The following is a 20,679-nucleotide window of genomic DNA, read 5'->3' on the forward strand; positions in this document are numbered from 1 at the left end:
ACAAAGGCGACTGGAAAGGACCTTAATCAATACCAGCAGAGGAATGGATAAACAAACAACGATGCAAGACAGTTAAACAATGTTAAATGAAGAAAACAAGTGTGACAATTATGGACATTTATATAAAAATTTCAAACACATGACATTAAATATTAAATTAAAAATACAGTCTGCATGTGGAATGAACTCACTAACTTCAGGACAGTGACTATTTCTGGGAGAGGAGAATTGAAAAAGAACCAAAACTTGACCTTCAGTTACATGTAGCAACTTTTTTTGCAGTACTGAAGTTTGAACTCAGGGCCTACACCTGGAGCCACTCCACCAAACTTTTTTTTGTGGTGGGTTTTTTTAAGATAGGGTCTCTCGAACTATTTGCCTGGACTGGCCTCAAACTGTGATCCTCCTGATCTCTGCCTCCTGCTAGGATTATAGGCATGAGCTACAGGTGCCTGATTGCAACTTTTTTATTTGAAACAAACAAAGCAAAACATGAACATTTGTTAAATACAGACAATAAATTAGGGTAACAGAACTTTTTGTTTTTTTTAAATTCTCCACCCCCTCTTTTTAAAAAGGACACAGTGGATCACATCTCCATAGATCACTAATGGAACAGAAACACAGAAGTTGGATTGTAGGGCTAAGAAATGGGGAAGAACTACCAGGGAGATGGATTCATAAGGGAGTAATGGGGACCAAAAAACCCATGTGTGATGACGGTTACTGTCAACCTGACTGGATTGAGAGATGCCGAGGAGCACCTGGCTGTGTCTGTGAGGATTCCAGAGGCAGTCAGATCATGAGGCTCTGGCCTAATTAACATGGATGAACCCCTGATGGATTCGTAATAGGGTGGCATTACTGGGAAGCAGTAAAAGGTAGAAGGGGAGGGGGAGAGGCACAAACAATGCATACACATGTAAGTAAATGTAAAGATGATAAAATAAAAGGAGAAAAGCAATGAAAAGAAAAAAAAAAACCAAGAGAAACAGTTGGGAAAAATGTGGTACTAGATTAAATTTAGAGATATTGATTAAAAAGTTATAGCTGTTTTTAGTTAGGTAGGTAGATACCAAAAATAAACATAATATGCATTAAAAAAAAAAAGCAAGGTAGGGAGTAGGGCCTAGTTGAACCAAGTAGGTCGCTAGGGTATGTCCTTAAGGACTGTGTCTCACCCTTCCTCTGCTTCCTGGCAGATTCCATGATGCAAACCTCCCTGATCCTCCATTCCCTCCCCACCATAATGAACTGACACCTCTGAAACTGTGAGCATACAGTTGTTCTGTCAAGTATTTTGTCCCTGAAATAATAAAACTGACTAATGCACTATGTCTATTAGGGACAGAGAAAGGGGAGGTGTAAATTCGGGAATTAGCTGAGAGGTATAAGTTTAAGCCAAAGACATACTCTAGATATTGATGGGGGGGTGAGTAGTGGCTTTGGTATATCTAAAAGTCACTGAACTGTATTCTAAAATGGATGGACTTTATCTTAAAAATCGATCAGTAAACGTTTCTGAAGAATAAGACAAATTTTTTTTAAAAAAGCCCACAAGATACTGTCATACAATCCAATGTAATTGTTAAAATGAACTACTCTGAAAATCGGCAGTTTTTAAAAGTAAAATATTTATCTACATCTAAATATATATCTATGGTTTAACAATTCCACGTCTAGGTATTTACCCAGGGGAAAACCCCCAGAAAATATATGTAGAAAGAGACTCGTGTGGGGCCCTGAGTTGGAACCCCAGTACCACCACAGAAGAAAACGTGTATTGTCATAGGTCTCTACCAACAGAGGAGGCACCTACTTGGGAAGTGGAGGTAGGAGAAGCCAGCTGAAGAAAAGTTAATGTGACCTAAAAAGACCTCTGAGCAGTAAAAAGGAACTAATTCTTGACACATGCAACAAGGATAGGTCTCAGAAACAGTATACTGAATGAAAGAAGTGCAACACAAAGGAGTACACAGTTAATATTCCATTTCAATTTTTTTTTGTTGTGTTGGGAATGGAACCCAAGGCTTCACACGTTAGGCAAACACTCTAGCAGTGGGCTACACCCAGCTGAATCTTTCATTTCTATTAAGTCCTAGAAGAGGGAAAACTAGTTCATAATAACTAGGAATGAAGAGCTGCTTTGTAGAAGATGAGCTGATAGAGCTTGGGGGAACCTGGGGTGAGAGAATTTGATGAAGTTGGGGATCACATGAGTGTATCTGTCAAAATGGATAAAACTTGGGAAAAAAGGGATCAAACTGTATCTCATTTCATTGTAATAAGTTACACTTCAATAAAGTATGTTACAAAGAGTCATGAAAGACATTCTAACATAGGTATGATGAAAATTTCAGGGATAGGAGGATAAAAGGAATATTTAAAAGAGTGACAGCAAACATGGCATGTGTATGAAGATAATGTAAGCTGCTGAGTAATAGGGGAGCAGGACAATAAAGACTAAGTAACCGGGTGGTGTACCCTGATTAAAACATATATGTCTGAAATGCCAAGGCAAAACCTTCTTGAACTATCAATATACATTTAAAGCCCGGCACCAGTGGCTCACATCTGTAATCCCAGCTACTCAGGAATCAGAGATCAGGAGGATCATGGGTTTGAAACCAGCCCCGGGCAAATAGTTCAAGAGACTCTGTTTCAAAAATATCCAACACAAAAAAGGACTGGCTGAATGGCTCAAGTGGTAGAGCACCTGTCTAGCAAGCATGAGGCCCTAAGTTCAAACCCCAGCACCACCAAAAAAGCCATTAAAAAAAAAAAACAATGAAAGACAGGAAGGTAAAACAGGTACTGTCTGGGGACAGGTACCAGTGGGGGGCTGGGGGGAGGACATAAGGAAAGGGTGAAGGAGAATATGGTGGGTGTATTTTGTATTCATGTATGAAAACAGAACAATGCAACCTGCTGAAATTGATCTAAGAAGGGGGGGGATATATAAATGTCACAATGTATCCCTTCTGTACAACTACAACATGCTAATAAAAAAGGGATTATTTTTTAGAAGTTGAGAAAAATAAATTTTCACATAAAGTATACCACTGACAGTAGTAAAAATAAAACCATACCTAAATGTTATAATGATGTGTAGAACATTAAAATCAAACTACCACAGATATAACATGGATAAAAATGGACTCATTATAAGTAGCAATTAATACTGATAATGGAATTTTCTTTTTTTTTGTGGTGCTGGTGATCAAACCCAGGGCTAAAGGCATTCTAGATAAGTGTTCTGCCTCTGAGCTACATCCCCAATCCCTGGAAAAATTTTAAAGAGTTGAGAAAAAACCGCCAAACTATAATTCCACAGTTAAATAATTATTCAAGAGTAAGGGCTAAACTCTTTTTAGACATTCAAAGACTAACAGATTACCTTCCAGAGAAGCTCAAAGAGCTACTTAAAAATGGACTTTATTAGAAAGAAATGAGAGCCACTGCCCCTGTAATCCCAGCTACTCTGGAAGACAGAGGTTCTAGGCCAGACTAGGCAAAAAGTTACTGAGGCTGCAGTTCAACCAACAAGTAGAGCATGGTAGGGCATGCCTATGATCCCAGCTACTTGGAAGGCCATACGTAGTATAAGCAGTGATCAAACTGCCTTTGCTGAAAAGCACCAAGTTCTCACTTGGCTCACAAATTAACTAAAAACAGAAGAAAAGCTTGGGATCTCTGTCTCCATTTTATACCTGTTGTCCTTTGCTCTGAGCTGTTCTCTCCCGCAGCCACTTTGGAATCAAGGAAGGACAGGAATGATAACATCTCTGTAACAAGGGACTGAAACTTCCCTGAAGGAATGGCAGAGCTTGCAGGACAGACACCCCTTACAATGACCTATAATGATGAGGCTGCACCCTGGAGCAGGAGCAATTGTGTCTTGGGAATTACACTGCTCCCCTCAAGAGATAACAGACTTCTCTGGGTGGTGGATCTAAGTACCTCATACATTTGTTTTGTGTTTTATATACTGTTTTATTTTTTTTTTGGTTGGACTGGGGTTTGAATTCAGAGCTTCCCACTTGCAAAGCAGGCACTCTACCAATTGAGCCACACCTCCAGTCCACTTTGCTATGGTTATTTTGATGGAGTCTCGCAAACTATTTGCCTGGGCTGGCCTCAAAACTTGATCCTGTCGATCTCAGCTTCCTGAATAGCAAGGATTACAGGTGTGAGCCACCAGTACCCGGCTCTTGGTGTCTTATTTTTAAAAAGTAAAAACTACAAGTTCCACAAGATAATACATTTCCAAAATTGCTAGCTGTCTAAAAACTGATTATACAAGTGCTGCTAAGGTTTTGAAGAACTGAGGACTTTTGTATACTGTTGGTGAGAGAATACACTGTGCAGGTGAACAAAAAGAAAATTTGATGCTTATCAATTGTGATGGAAGAACTAAATACGCTAAGGTCCACCAGTTCACTGTTAAGAATATGTTTTATAGAAATATGTACTTGTTTGCGCCAGATATATGTACAAGAATACTCATGGCGACATTACTTATTGTAGCCAAAACTAAAACTGATTATCAACATGGAATGGACAAATATATTGTGGTATGTTCATAAGATATCAATGTAAAAATTAAGTTGAAGCAGTTAAAAGTACATACAACATGGAGAGATCTTAAGACAATGGTTGACTGAAGGAATCCAGGCATAAAAGTATATATATTGAATGACTTCCTTTATATAAAGTTTAGGTATAGGCAGGGTTCCACTTAGTTGTTTGGGGTGAAGCTTCTTTGTGTATTTCACAATGGAAGTTAGGGAGAAAAGTCATTGTAAGAAAAAAGTAAGAGAAACCTTCAACCCATGTTTATGCACAAACTGTGCAACCAGCTAAGGTGTTCGACAACGATGAGTGGATAAGAAAGTGCAGTGTGCATATGCACACCACAGAATAGTGCTGAGCCATAAAGAAAATGAAATTCCGTCATTTGCAGGAAAATGAAAGGAACTGGAAACCATGTTGAAATAAGCCAAACCCCAAAAGTCAAATATCACATGTTCTCACTCATTTGTGGAGCCCAGACCTAAAATGATGATGATAATGGGACATGAACATGAAGGGGGGGGCCGCCTTGGGGGGGAGGATGAAAAGAAGGGGGAAAGGAAGAGACACTGAGAGGTGAAGGTGATCAGAGCACCTTGCATGTATGTTTGAACACAGCATAATGAAACCCACCAAACACTGTCTGAAAGAGGGGAGGAGAGTGGAACAAACAGGAGTGTAACGAAGGGATGAGTTTGTTCAAAGTACACTGCTCACATGTATGGAATTACCACAGTAAAAATCTCATATCATTAAAGTATGCAAAGTCAAAAATATAATAAGACTATTTAAAAAGTGTTCACCACGAAGAAACAGTAGTTAGGGGTGAGCAAGAGTTTTCATTAAGACCAGAGGTGTGGCTCAAGTGGTAGAGCACCTGCTCTCCAAGTGTGAAGCCCTGAGTTCAAACTCCAGTCCCATAAAATTTTTTTTCATTAATTCTGTACAGTTTGATTTTTGAATGATTTTTGAATAATTTTTGTACTTTGTTAAAAATCAGAGTGATGAAAACAGGAATCAAAGCAGACCAACAATAACAGCTACAGGGCCTTTTTAGTTCCAGGGTCCCTATGTGAGACCTACCCAGTCATTTGACCCTTTTCAAACAAATTTCAATTTTCTCTGCCTTCCTGAAGTATATGGTTTCTTATAAAATAAGAGTATGTTGTTTTAAAATTAAGTTACATAAAGTGTTCAGCATGCTGCCTGGCACATACCAAGCCTGACATCATGGCTGCTACTCCCATTGAAATGTAAGCAGCCATTCTTCTTACCTTGTGAAGCTGTGTTGAAGAGTAAATGTGAGAAGCCACTTGGTATATGGTAAATGCCATCAAAATAGGAGTTTTGTTATCACAGGTACCCAGCTGATAGTGTTTACTAATAAGAAATGATAATACAAAAGGGAAGCAAGGGAGAGCAGGGAAGAACTTCCATTACCTCTCTCGTTACTTTTCACTATGACAACCATTCAGAGAACTCTTACTTCCTACTGTAAATGTCATGCTCTCTCTGCAGTAGCAAAACTGTATACAAGTCTCATTATTTGCTTCTTGGTCAGATAACTGAAAAGAAGTTATAAAGTGGAGACCAGGAGGAACCACCACCCAAGAAAGACTACTTCAGTTCTTCTCTTCCTTTTTGTCTTTATCACCTTTCCATCGCGGAGACAAAGTACCTGAGCTAAACAACTTAACAGGGGGAAAGGTTTATTTTGGTTTAGTTCCAGAGGTCTCAGTGCAGTGGCTTGGCCCATGCTTTGGGCCTGTAGTGACACAGTGGATCATGGTGGGAGCACCTAGTGGACAATGCCTGTTCACCTCATGCTGGCCAGGAAGCAAAGAGACAGACAGACAAGGCTGGGATCCCAATAACACCTTCAAGGTCATGCCTCAATGAACTAATGTCCTTCCAGCAGGATCTACTTCCTATAGGCTCCACCTTTAGCTACGCTCCCAGTATCAGCATGGGTTGATGGCCAAGCCTTCAATACATGGGCCTTTGGTATTTCAGATGAAACTATGGTGTCTTTGTTTAAAAAAACTGTATGTACATTTATGACTACAGTCAAATATATGGGTTTCAGAACCCCAAATAAATATATATTTCATTATCTTATTCTGTGGAGGATTTTATACAAAAAAAATTAGAAGACAGTTAGTTGTACATTCTCCTCCACCTCTTACAACTGTCCTAATGATCTTTTTTTTTTTTTATTCTGTTCCCTCCTTGGATGGATAAATCAACACATGATGAGAAAGACTTCACATTTTAATTGTATGTTTTCTCTAAATGCTCCTAGCACGTCTTGTTTATACCTGTATTTCTGGTGCCTAATACAGCTGCTGAATGAATGAAGGCATGGGTTCAAAAATATATTCTTCTGTCAGAGATTGGAGCTGTGTATCATAGCCATATAACCAGAGTCACATAACATAGCATAAATGGCAACATTAAGTTTATTAGGATTTTCCTGTTATGAAGTATTGCCCATTACAGAAAACTTGGAAAACAAAGGAAGTCAAGAAAAGGAATAGTCCACAGTTCTACCTACCTAATTTTCCGTTATCTAAAATTCTATCTTCACCTTTGTGACCATAGTGCTTGGGTGCGTCTCAAAGATACCATTTTCTTCTCATGCTTCTACTCATATCGCTTCTCCATTTTTCTTTCCAGAGGGTCGTAAAGTAATACTGCCCGGCTGCGGAACTGTCTGGTGCTCCTGCTTCCCAGAGTAATTTCCATAAATACACTTGTCATTTCTGACTCACTGATTTTGGAGTAATAAGGCTTCCAATTTTTTTCCAGTATTGGGATTTGAACTCACGGCTGGGGACTTGCTAGGCAGGCACTGTAACACTTGAGCCACAATCCCAGTCCCCCCATCCCCTTTGTGCTTTAGTTATTTTTGGATAGGGTCCCACATTTCTGCCCAGGGCAGCCTGGGACTGCGATCCTCCTACCCATGTCTCCCACATAGCTGAGATTATAGCAGTCGGCATCACCGTGTCCAGATTGTTGAGATGGGGGGGGGGTCTCAACAATTTTTGCTTGAGTTAGACTTAAAACTACAATCCTACTGATCTCTGCCTCTTCAGTATCTGAAGTTGCAGGCATAAACCTCCTGCAGTGCTGGCTAAGACTTTCAAATTTAATGAGTTAATCTCTTTGCCTTTCCAGTGAAAAGGTGGCACAGAGTTGGGTAAAGGTGGAGAGAAGCTGACATAAGCATGATATGCCAGGCTCACAACCTCTTCTCAGCATGTTTGTTTAGTGTGTATAAATGGTTATTTTTATTTTTTGGGGTACTGAGGTTTGGATTCAGGGCCTTATGTTTGCAAGGGAAGCACTCTACCACTTGAACCACTCTCCAGCTCTTATAAATGGTTATTGCTTTACATCCAACACTAGCTACTTATCTTAACCATACTTTGGATATCCATCCTTTGTAAGCTTATATTAATATTTAACCCCTATAATTAAACACAAAGTTAATGGTAGTTATGTTTTTCCTTTCAAACACTTTCTGATTTTTCTAAACATTAAATCAATTCAGCAAATATTTACTGAGGTTGTTCCATGGTATAAAGAACTTTTTATGCACCATGAGGAATACATACAAAGAAAATCCCACATGGCTCCTTAGTTGGAATCCTACCAGTGAGAGAGAATACATACACAAATTAAGCACCTTATAATACAAAGTCACTCATGCAATAAAGGGATCATTCCAACTGGGGAAAGGCCTGAGGTGCAAGAAAAGAGGTATACCCTGCTGGAGACAACACACAGAAAGCTGACACTATTCAGAGAAACAGACAGCTGAGCTCAGTCTTCCAGCAGTCTCTGATAGGCATGTGAGTGAAAGAACCATCTTAGAAGTGGATTCTCCAGCCATGACCTCCTTGGCTAACAGCATGTGGACCAGAAAAAAAATGGCAGGTGAGCTCTTCCTAATCTCCTGACCCATAAAACTGTTAACAAATAAAACTGCTGTATTAAGGCAGTGAGGTCTGGGGTGGTTTGGGATGTGCTGATAGATAACTGAAACAGAGTTTTATCTTCCAACCAATGGGAAGCAATATGAGAGCTGTACGTTAGGAAAATCAGCCTAGCTGCAACATACAGAAGACTGTATCTGGTGCCAGGAAAGCCAGGAAACAGGACCAGTGAAGTTTAAACTAGAGATAATGGTATGGAGGGGGAGGAAAAAATTCAACATACTGACTACAGAATTAGATTCAATGAGATCTGATACATAACTACTTCAGGGCAAGAAGAAAATAGGAATCCAGGTTGACCTAGATGTTTAGATCAGGTGACTAGAGAATGGCAAAGCTATTAAGGATGATCAAGGCATATGATGTGTCAAGAGAAAGAAAATGCAGTGTGTTAATTTTAATATGCAGACTAAATGAAGTTAACTAAGGTACAATAGCATCTGTAATTACAGACATAACTGCAAATAATTAGTCTGGAGTTTAAGCAGAGTTTAAACGAGCTGTAAAAATCTTATTATTAGCAGCTTTGTACAACAGGAAAGGATTGAAACCAAAGAGTCACAATCTTCAGGTTGGTTAGCTACAGATTTTACCATAGAACATTAAGATTTTCCTCAAATGTCAACTAATTAGAAACTGGGACAGGTATAAGAACATCCTTGTTCACAGGATAAAATCAACATTTCCTTTTTCTTTTTTTTTTGGTGGGAGTGGGTAGATACTGGGGATTGAACTCAAGCCCTTGCACAAACCAATGTTTCTAATCATCTTTTTAATTAAAACTGGACACTCTCTGCGATTGTGACAATCTATCCCCTCTATCTCCATTACTGTCTGCTATGCTCTACTCCTTGATCCACATTAGCACAGCACACACCTCACCATGGAAGAACCCAAGTCCTTACCATGTACAAATCACTGCAACATGTGACCCTTGCTGACATAGGCAATGCCACCTCGTTAACACCCTCACCACTACCACTGTTCTCAATGACAATGGCTTGGTGCCCTGACTTTTCTAGCTCCTTCCTTCCATTTCAACCACTTCTCTGGCTGGATTTTTTTTTTTTTTTGGTGGTACTGGGGTTTGAACTCATGCTTGCTATGCAGGTGCTCTACTGCTTGAGCCACACCTCCAGTGCATTTTTCCCTGGTTATTTTGGAGATGGGGATCTTATGAACTATTTGCCTGGGCTGGCCCTGAACTACTATCCTCCCAATCTTAGCCTCCCAAGTAGCTGGGATTACAGGTGTGAGCCACTGGCACCCAGCTGGCTTACTCTTCATCACTGTTCTCTGGCCCAATTACCTCTATTCATCCTTTAGTTCTTCCTCAGAAGAAAAGCCTTTCCTGATTATCTATCCCACGTTAATTCACACTACACCTTCCACTTCCTCCAGTGTATTTACCACTTACTAATTTCATAGTTATTTAGGAAACTATGCTTAATATTGGTCTTCTCTGCTGGAATGTAAGTTCCAAGAAAGATCATATGTCTTACTCACTTCCATAGCCTTGGGACCCATCCCATGCCAGGCACAGAGACTATACTCCACAAAGTAGTGCTATTTCTGAATAAATAGCCAGAACTCTGCACTCAAACTGAGTTTATTACAGCTCTGACCCTTACAAAGTTTGTGATCAGGTAAGTTATTTTTTTCAGTGCCCTTCCTTCCCTTTTAAAGTAAAGGTGATAACAGAACCTACAGTGTTGAGAAAGTCAAAAGAGTTAGTATATAGAAAATGCTTAGAACAGTGTCTGGCACAGTTAGCGTCATGTTTCCTTCAGATAGAATGATGCCACTGTCAGGAGTGAGGATTCATTATGATCCCTTGGAGAAATCTAGAATATAACAGAGAGCTGGGAGTAGTGGGGCATGCCTGCAATCCCAGCTACTTGGGAGGCAGAGGCAGGAACATGGTGTGTTCACCACTACCCTGGGCAAACTAAGCTGAGACCCTGCCTCAAAAACAAGAAACAAAAGGGCTGGGGGAATGGCTCAAGTGGTAGGGCTTTTGCCTAGTATGCCTGAAGCCCTGGGTTCAATCTCCAACACCAAAAGAATTTAATTTAAAATATAGCAAAGCCTAGACAAAAGTACACATATTAAACAGTAGCTCGTACTGTACTAAGCAAACACAGGGCCTCTTACCTATCCTACTTTATAAACTTTTCCATCTCCCTCCCTCATGCCTCGACTTACTCAAGGGGGTTAGATGCTGCTAGCCTTTGAGATATAAATCTAAATCTTCTAGTGAGGTTTGCAGGAGTCCAAAATCTTCTAGTCATTTCCTAAACTCACCACCACCCTCACCCCCAGGCACATACATTTGAGATACAAACCCCAATACCAATCCAGGCTGTTCCTTAGCCACATCTTCTTTCCTTACTAAATCCAGATGAGGATGTGTCTGTTGGTCGCATTTGCCTGATCCTGGGTTTGATCCCCAAGATCACCTCCCTCCCCTTAAAAAAAATCAAAAGTGGTTATAAAATCTTCTCAAGCTGATGCCATTGACTCATGCCTGTGATCCCAGCTACTTGGGAAGCTGAGATCAGGAGGATTGCAGTTCAAGGCCAGCATGGGTAAAGAGTTGGTGAGACCCCCTTCTCTAAAATAACCAGAGCAAAATGGACTGGAGGTGCTCCTCAAGCAGTAGAGCCTGCTTTGGAAGTGCAAAGCCTAAATGCAAACTCCAGTACCACCAAAAAAAAAAAAAAAAAAAAAATGCGTGGGGCTTGGGTTTCTGCAGTTAAAAAGAGAAGGCATTGGTCTCCAGACAGATTTAGGAACCATCATGCCTCAAGTCATGTGTCCAGGTGGCTCACAAAGGCCCCTCCTCATTATGCAAGATCACTGTGGTCCCCACAGAGAGGATGGCCTCTCTTCCCTTGTAGTTTCTCTTCTCTGTAGCTGAGCTGGAGAGAAATGACAGGCCTAGGATGGCTATGGGCTTGTCCTCAATCGAACTAAGGAAATAAATATAAAACAAACCATCAAGCTGGTAGAGCACCTGCTTTGCAAGAGTGCATTCCTGAGTTCAAATCCCAGTCCTGCTAAAAAAAATAAATAAATAAATAAAATAAAAATAAAATCTTCCTCCCGTCTCTCGATCCTACGTCTTCTTCCTCCCAACAGGGAAAAATGTCTTCTTTTTCATCTCTGCACGAAGGGAAGAATAAGCAAAGGCAGCTGCCACCAAGGCACTTGTCACAATGGCGGAGTTGCTCCAAGTTTCCCGACGATCCAGCAGCAGCACTGGGGGGTGGGGGTGGGGGTGGGAGGAGCGCGAAGGGGGTTGGGGGGCAAGGGGAGTTTCAGTCCTGAACCCCGAAACGTGCAGGAGCCGCGTCCCCACGCGCGTCGAGTGACAGATGCCAACTCTCGCCGTTGGAAAACGCGGAGCACTGATCGCGAGTGGCAGTCGTCAACCTGGCCGGGCTGGAGTTCAAAAGTCACGGTCCACCTCCTTCCGCCTCTCCAGGTCGCGGACACCGTTTCGGGTCGCACAGAGAAAAGCGAACGGCCACCGAAGGACACTCGGTCTCTCGGGACGCTGGTCCGAGAAACTTCCCTAAGTGGCCGGGACCGGGTCCGTCTGTCCGTCCGCCCGCGTCTTGATCACTCCCGCCTCGCCGTCGGCGTCACCCCCACTCCACCCCCCCAAAAAAATCTCCCTCCCACCGCCACCCCCACCCCGGCCTCTGCACCCCCACCCCGCGCCCCCGCGGCCCTCACGGCCCGGCCCCGCCCCCACCCCCAGCTCCGCAGGCGGGAGGCCACTCGCCCTCCCCAGGCCCGCCGACCTGTCCTCGCGCGTCCACCCACCCGCGTCCACCCGTCTCTGACCGACACTTACTCGCCACTTAACTAGCCCGCGAGGAAAGCTCTGCCGGCCGCCTCCGCGTCCGAGCGGTCAGTCACCTCAAGAGGCGACGGAGAGCTCCGTAGCCGGCGCCGCCGAAGCTGCAGCGGCGCTCCTTCCGGCCTCGCCGCGGCGTCACCTCGCGCCTGCGCACAGCGCCCCCTCCCGACTAATAACAGGAAGTACCATAGAGGCACGCCGGGTGCTGGAGAGGAGGGGCCGGGGAGGGCGACCATAGAGACGACAGCCTAGCCTCTCCTCTTGACCAGCGCACAGCTTCCGAGCCTTGACTCCCCCATGAGGCCGGAGGACCGAAGGACATGAGGAAGACCCTAGGCTCCACGTGGTGTCACTGTTGAGAGTTGATAAGGAACATGGGGGAAGGAGACGGGGGCCATGGATATCTATTTGTCCCCCGCCCCAGTCACCCCTTTTGCCTTTGGCAAGTCATTCATTCATTTAACACATACTCTGATTGCCTGTGTGCCAAGCACTTATCTAAGTTGAGACATAAAATGATTCAAAATTTCCCCAGTGGCATTCGGTTAGCACTGTTAATATTAACAATCAGTCTTTATTGTAAGCAAATTTAATTTTTTTTCCTTCAAATAAGCTGTCAGGGGAAGCCACGACTTGACGGTTTGTAGGACCCTTAGATAATTCTAGAGAATTCTGCAGCTTTTTCCATTCAGGCCAGAGGGGGAGCACTTCTTTTAGCAGCCCAATGGGAGGCTTGTGATTGGTGCAAAGATGGTCCTTTATTTACTTGAAGAACTGTGCTGTGATAGGTGCAAACAGTCTCTCATTTGCATGAAGGACTGTGGTGATTGGTGCAATCACCTTTGCCACACCCCTTTCCTGGCTATATAAGGAGGCTGTTCTCACTCTGTCAGCTAGACTTGTGCTGTTGTGAGGTGTTGCGACATTAAGCCAATAAAAGGCTTCTCCCAAGTTTTTTTTTTTTTTTTTTTTTTTGTAGTACTGGGGTTTGAACTTGGAGGGGGAGGGCTCATGTTTGCCAAACACACACTCTACTGCTTAAGCCACTCTGCTAGCCCTTTTTTGTGGGTGGTGGGTATTTTCCAGATAGGGTCTTGAGAAGTATTTGTCCAAAACTGGGTTTGAACCACAATCCTCCTGATTTCTGCCTTCCCAGTAGCTGGGATTACAAGCATGAGCCACTGTGCCTGGTACATGTGGTCTTTTCTTGCTTACTTGCTCCCCCTCCATGAGCTACAAACCATCTATGCCCCCACCTCCTAAAGGCTCCACTACTTCCCAAATGCCCCAACCTGGGGTCCAGACCTTTAACACATGAACCTTCCAGGCACAGTTAAGATCCAAACTACAGCAGAGGTCGTTGGGCCTGATGGGCGCATCCTCCAGGATGGTCTTCTTGGGGAAGAGGACAGTTACCACCAGCTGTTCTGGGAACCACGTTGTAACGCCTACCAGGCAGTAGTGGGAGAGCTTGCAATCTTAGGAAGACAGCACGGGTCTTTCTAGTTCCCTGAATCAAACCCAAGGGAGGGTTGATCCAGGTGCAGCTCTGAGCCTGGAATTCTTCATTTGTGCCCACTCATTCTTTGGCTTAGTGACTTTTCAAGGATGCAATGGTATTGTCTGTGAATCAAGAAACTCTCCTAAGCTGGGCACCAGTGGCTCATATCTGTAATCCCAGCTACTCAGGAGGTAGAGATCACGAGGCTTGTGGTTCAAAGCCAGCCTGGGCAAATAGTTCACAAGACCCCATCTGGAAAAAACCATCACAAAAATAGGGCTGGTGGAGTGTGTTAAGGTGAAGGCCCTGAGTTCAAGCCCCAGTACCACAAAAAGAAAGAAACTCTCCTAGTAGTTGATTGTCCCAATTTTGGTGGCATCTTCAACACTTAGGCTCATAAGAGACACCTTGTCTCTGCAAATTTCTCAGTGAGGGCAAGAGGGAGCCACTTCCCTTCTTCCAGCTTGCCCTGGAATCCTTCTGTGTCTTTGATGTCGCAGGTTTTCATTCCAAGAGCACACCGGTTCTAGCTAAGACTGCCAGTGTGCTAGATAAAGTTTTGCAATGTTACTTCCTCAATTTTGTTTTCCCCTTCTCCCCCACCTTTGGAAAGTTTGTAGGAGAGTTGCTTGCATTTGTGTTTCTGAAAGCTCAGCCCTCTTGGGGAGATGGTGCCAACAGACTCTCTCTGGGACACTTCAACACAGGTCACATTTTGAGGGAAGAGTATCTAGTGAGTTCCTTCTTAGAGATTTGCAAAAGGAGTCCTCTGGAAAGAGCTGGAAGGGAAATGTGGAAAGTCTGATGGTGGTGGGACCAGAGTGTCTGGTGGTGGCTAAGAAAGGCCAGAGAGGGACTGGATGTATGGAACTGAAGCCAGGAAAGCAGTGACCACATTGGTCACACTTGAGCTATTGAGTGTGGAGTAGCCAGGGCCCGGGGTGCATGGTAGACTGTTGACTGACAGCAAATGAGGCAACAGATGAGTCCACAGGGGCCTCCCTGGGCAGATGCCTGGGTACCTGGTACTGCCACACCACCTGGTATTACCCACCCCAGGGTAGTGCAGGCACTGGCAAGGAATGCAAGGAGCAGAGGTCACTGAATGGCCTTGGATTTAGGTTCTGAACCTCATTGTATTGGAAGCTCAAAAAACAAGGGCTGCAGGCGTGGCTCAAGAGGTAGAGCAATTGCTGAGTCAAGGGCCTGAGTTCAAACCCTGGTATCGCCCAAAAGAAGAAGTTAAATTGAGCCCTAGGGAGTTAGAAAAGTAAGGAGTTTGTGCACCAAGATTCACATGAATCAGGGAAGGAAAGAATCACTAGGTGAGGGTCAAAGAACAGTTGTGAGACATGAGGGTCAGAAGGGGATGTGTGTGTGTGTGCGTGCGTGGGAGGGTGTCATGGCTCAAGCCGGTAATCCTAGCTACTCGAGAGGCAGAGATCAGGAGAGTTGCAGTTTGAGTCTAGCCTAGGTGAAAAAAAAAAGTTCACAAGACCCCATCTTAACCAATGGCTAGGTGCCATGACACATGCCTGTCATCCCAGGTACACAGGGGAGCACAAATAGGAACACCACATTCTATTTGGTCAGGACATACAGCGAGAGCCTCTCTTTAAAATAACCAGAGCAAAAAGGGCTAGGAGTGTGGTTCAAAGGTGAAGTCCAGAGTTGAAACCACAATACCATTGAGAGAGAGAGAGAGAGAGAGAGAGAGATCATTTTCATCACCCCCAAAAATCCTCTTGTGCTCCTTCCTAGCTCGTCCACCAACCCCATCCCTGATGCTAGGCAACCACATACCAGCTTTCTGTCCCTTTAGACTAGAAATGCTTTTCTGTACTTTCATGTAAATGGACTCACGTACCCCTGTGTCTAGGTCTAGTCTCTTACCCTCTCTCTCTCTCTCCCGATTTCTTTCGCTTGGCATGTTTTTGATATTTCTCTATGTTTTTATGTCCCTCAGTAGTTTATTCTTTTTTATTGCCGTATAGTATTTCATCACAAGGATATAACAATTTGCTTATCCAGTGGGTGGACACTGAGTTGTTTCCAGTTTGGGACCAGTCTGAATAAAGTTGTTACAAACAGTCCAGGAGAAAGTTTTGGCTAGATATGTGGTTTCATTTCCTAGGTATGAAATTGTTGAGTCATATATTAAGTATCAATTTTCCAAAGTGGTTGGATCTTGTATTTCAATACTTGAATAAATATGAGTTCTTTTTTGTTGTTGTTGTATGGGGGCTTGAACTCAAGGTCTTTCAGTTGCTAGGAAAGCTGTAGTTGTATTCGTTTTTAAAAATTGAATTTTCGTCTTATAGTTGTAAGAGTTCTTTTTATAATGTGCATATAAGTTCTTAGTATTGCATATGAATTCCCCAGTCTCTGCCTCATTCTTTTCCTTTTCATTTCTTTCCTTTCCTTTCTTTTTTTTTTTTTTGGTGGTCCTGGGGTTTGAACTCAGGTCTTCATGTTGCTAGGCAGGTGCTGTACCACTTGAGCCACTCCACCAGCCCTTTTTTTGTGGTGGTTTTTTTTTCAAGATAGGGTCTTGTGAACTATTTGCCCAGTGCTGGCTTTGAACCACGATCCTCCTGATATCTGCCTCCTGAGAAGCTGGGATTACAGGTGTGAGCCACTGTGCCCAGCTTATAATTCACATCCTTCCTTTATCCCAACCCACCTTCAGACACTGTTATGCCACTTTGTGTTCAAGCTGAGACTCATACAGGAATACATTTCCATGCCCAGTGGCCCACACCACCTCTTGTGCCTTTACTCCCACATAAAATACAAACTCCGTAATTCTGATTTTTCCAGCGCACCTCCCAGCTGCCTCAGCCTCTTTGATTACTGATCTCCTGGCTCCTCTATACCATAAAGCTACTGGGCTCTGATTAAGTTTTGGGTGTCTTTGAGCCCCTGGTTGGAAACTGCTTCCAGGCGGGAAGTGGGGAGATTACAGGGAACCTCATCTCATGCCTTCTCCGTGCACTATGCAAGGTCTGACCCTCCTGTTTCACGTCTCTGTTGGTTTTGACAGTTGACAATAATTCTGATCCCTGGTCCTTCCCCACCACGGGAAGTGGAGGCCTCAGCACTACTCACCTGACCCCATGGTGGGCGCTCATGTCCCTGAAACCCTGCACCTTAATTGCTTGTGCTACTTGAGTCACATTCAAATAGACAGTCACAAACATGTCAACTAGAATAGTCTTGCTTCGCTCCTGTGGTTCACGCACTGCTGTGGAAATCCCACAGCCGATCTAGTCTCAAAGGCTTGTAAGTGAATGCAAAACAGAGGGCGAGTGGCAGGTCAGGGTGACACAGGCTGTCAATGCGAGGTTCTGGCCAAAGATCCAGAAGGACTTTTAATTTCCAACTTCTGGTGCCCCTGCTCACTACTTTTTCTGCCTTCTTTTCTTTTCTTGGTGGTACTGGAATTTGAACTCAGGGCCTTGTGCTTGCTGGGCAGGTGCTCTCCACTTGAGCCATGCCTCCAGCCCTTTCTACATTGGTTATTTTTGAGATAGGGTCTCACTTTATGCCCAGCTGATCTGGACCGAGATCTTCCTGACTGTGCTTCACAGTGTAGCCTGGATAACAGGTGTGCACAACTGTGCCCAGCCATTGGTTGAGTGAGGTCTCATGTTTTTGCCTGGGCTGGCCTCGAATCTTGATCCTCCTGATCTCTGCCTCCTGAGAAGCTAGAATTACAGGCTTGAGCCACTGTACCTGGCCTTCTTCCCCCGCCACTCCCAAATTTTTGGGAGAGGTACTGGGGTTTGAACTCAGGGCCTCATGCTTGGTAGGCAGGTGCTCTACCACTTGAGCCATTCCTCCAGCCTTTTTTGTGGTGTTTTTTTCAATATAGGGTCTTTTGAACTGTTCGCCCAGGGCTGGCTTTGAACCATGATCCTCCTTATCTCTGCCTCCTGAGTAGCTAGGATTACAGGTGTGAGCTACTGCACTTGGCCTTGTCTTCCTTTTTCTATTTCTCTCCACATCTGCTATGGTTTGGATATGGTTTATGTGTGTCCCCCACAATAATTCATGTATTGGGATTTTGGTCCTCAGGATGACAGCATTGGGAGTTACTGTGCCCTTTAAGAGGTGGGCCCTCGCCGGACTTGGTGGTACAGGCTTGTAATCCCAGCACTTGGGAAGCAGAGACAAGTGGATCAGAAGTTCAAGACCAGCCTGGGCCACATAGGGAGAATTTGTCTCAAAAAATAAAAATAAAAAGGGGAGGTTCTTAGATCAGTTGGGGGCACACCTTTGGAAGGAATTAAGGTCTTTCTCTAAGGACCTGGTTATAAAAGTCTAAGCCTGGTCCCACCCAGTTTCTCTGGCTTCCTATTGGACCATTTTCTTTCTCCCTCCTACACACAGTCCAGTGAGGACATGATGTAAGGAAAGGGGTCTTCGCCAAAACCTTCCTTATGCTGTTTGGATGTTCAACTGACAAAACTCTGAGCTTAATAAACCTCTTCTCTTTATAAAGTTAGCCTGCCTGAGGCATTTTATTGTAGTAAATACAAATCAGACTAATCCAGCATCCAAATTTAAAAAGGAAGCTTCTAGGAGAAAAATCAGATTCTAGAGTTTTTTTTTTTTTTTTTTTTTTTTTTTTCGGTGCTGGGGACCGAACTCAGGGCCTTGCACTTGCAAGGCAAGAGCTCTTCCATAGAGTTTTTTTTTAACTTTGGTGGTACTGGGATTTGAACTCAGGGCTTCACACTTGCTAGGAGGTGCTCTACCACCTGAGTCATGCCTCCAGCCTCTCTGTTTTTTTTTTGAGACCCTACTTGAAAAATAACTAAAGCAAAGAAGGCTGGGGGTGTGGCTCAAGTGATAGAGCACCTGTCTAACAAGTGTGAGGCCCTGAGTTCAAACCCCAGTCCTACCCCCCCAAAAAAAGTATGGGTTTAAAAAAAAAAGTGTGGGTTTGCAGAATTCTGGGGATTCTGGGAGCCCTTCATTGAGTCTTTGTGGCCAAAATTATTTTTATTATAATACTTGTTATTTTATGTTATTTTCATTTTTCCTTGTGGACAATATACCAAACTATATTAATTCCTTGTATTTTTCACTAGTTTTTTCTTGCAGGGAAAATAAAATTCTGGTCTTTTTGTTGTTGTTGAGACAGGGTCTTGATATATATAGCTTAGGCTGGCCTTGAACCCCTGATCCTCTTGCCTCAGCCTGCTGAGTTCTGGGATTATAGACATGAACCAACACACCCAGCACCAAAATTCTGGTTTCATTCAAGAATATACTTCAGGAGTTAGGTAGAACAAACTCTTGTAACTAGCATTTGCAAGGCCCTGGGTGCGTCCCTAGCACTGAAAAAAAAAAAAAAAGGAAAAAAATCCCTGTAAAGAATGTATGTCAACCAGGGATGGATGGCTCATATGCCTGTAATCACAGCTACTCAGAAGGCAGAAATCAGGAGGATCAAGGTTTGATGCCAGCCAGGACAAATAGTTCGTGAGATCCTATCTCAAAAAAAAAAAAAAAAATCACAAAAAATGGCTGGTGGAGTGGCTCAAGGTGTAGGTCCTGAGTTCAAACCCCAGTATCACAAAAGAAAAAAAAAAGCATGCATTTCATTAAGTAACAAAATGTATTAATTTTATTAAATCTTGATTCTCAAGCACGTCCTTTTAATAGTGAGATGGGACGTATTCGTGAAATACACCTGGGCTGTCTTGAGAAATAGCCCTTGTGTGATTCTGAGTCATGCATGGTAGAACTGGTCGCTTTCCTTATAAAGAAGATTCTAGAAAGAATGTTCTGATAAAGTCTGATAATTCAGACTTAGGCAAGTTGCAGACATTTCTTCCACCATCACTCGGAGGGGAAAACTGTGTCTCTGCCGCCAGTGATAGCACTTGTGCTTTCAAGAGCAGATTAGAATGTGGGGAGATTTGTGTCCACCTGTGAGTCTGAGGGTTTCTGTTACTTGAGAATTTTGCTACTGAGATGGGTGGTGCTGGTAATGGATTTGATTTTCTGATATTTTAGGAAATGTATCAACAGTTCAAGCCCCCGTGATCTTGCTGTAGAATCTGAAAGATCTTTCTTTGGTCCTGGCCAGGGCTCCCAAAACACTTGTAATTTCCTGAGCCAATAGAGTGGATCTTTTGATATATTTGTATTTGGTTTCTGTCCCTGGCTCCAGAGAGATTAAGGTGAAAGAAATATCTTTTGTTATTCACAAGTCTCTTTCAGCCACACCTGACTTAAGGTGAATGAGTTGATTTTTGAAAAGTCCAAAAGATGGGGCTGGCCAGGGAAGCTGAGGACATCTTTACAGGGTGGGTTATTCACTCGTGGTCAATGATTTAACCTTGGTCATGAAGCCTCCATAAAAAACTAAAAGAGTTAGGTGCTGGTGGCTCACGCTTGTAATCCCAGCTACTTTGGGAGGCTGAGATCAGGAGGATCATGGTTTGAGGTCAGCCTGGACAAATAGTTCTTGAGTGCCCATCTCCAAAATAACCCCACAAAATGGACTGGAGGTGTGGCTCAAGCCTGCTTTCCAAGTGCAAAGTCCTGAGTTCAAATCCACCAAACCCCTAAAAGAATGGGGCTCATTATGGTGCACCCTTAACGGCACAGAGGCTCCACACACTCCGTTGCATGTGTTGTCCTATGCCGCTCTTCCAGTTGGCTGGTTCTGAGTTGCTCCTTTGGAATGGACCAGTAAACGGTAGTAAAGTATTTCCCGGAGT

Source organism: Castor canadensis, chromosome 6, assembly GCF_047511655.1.
Source record: "Castor canadensis chromosome 6, mCasCan1.hap1v2, whole genome shotgun sequence".
In the NCBI taxonomy this organism is placed as follows: domain Eukaryota; kingdom Metazoa; phylum Chordata; class Mammalia; order Rodentia; family Castoridae; genus Castor; species Castor canadensis.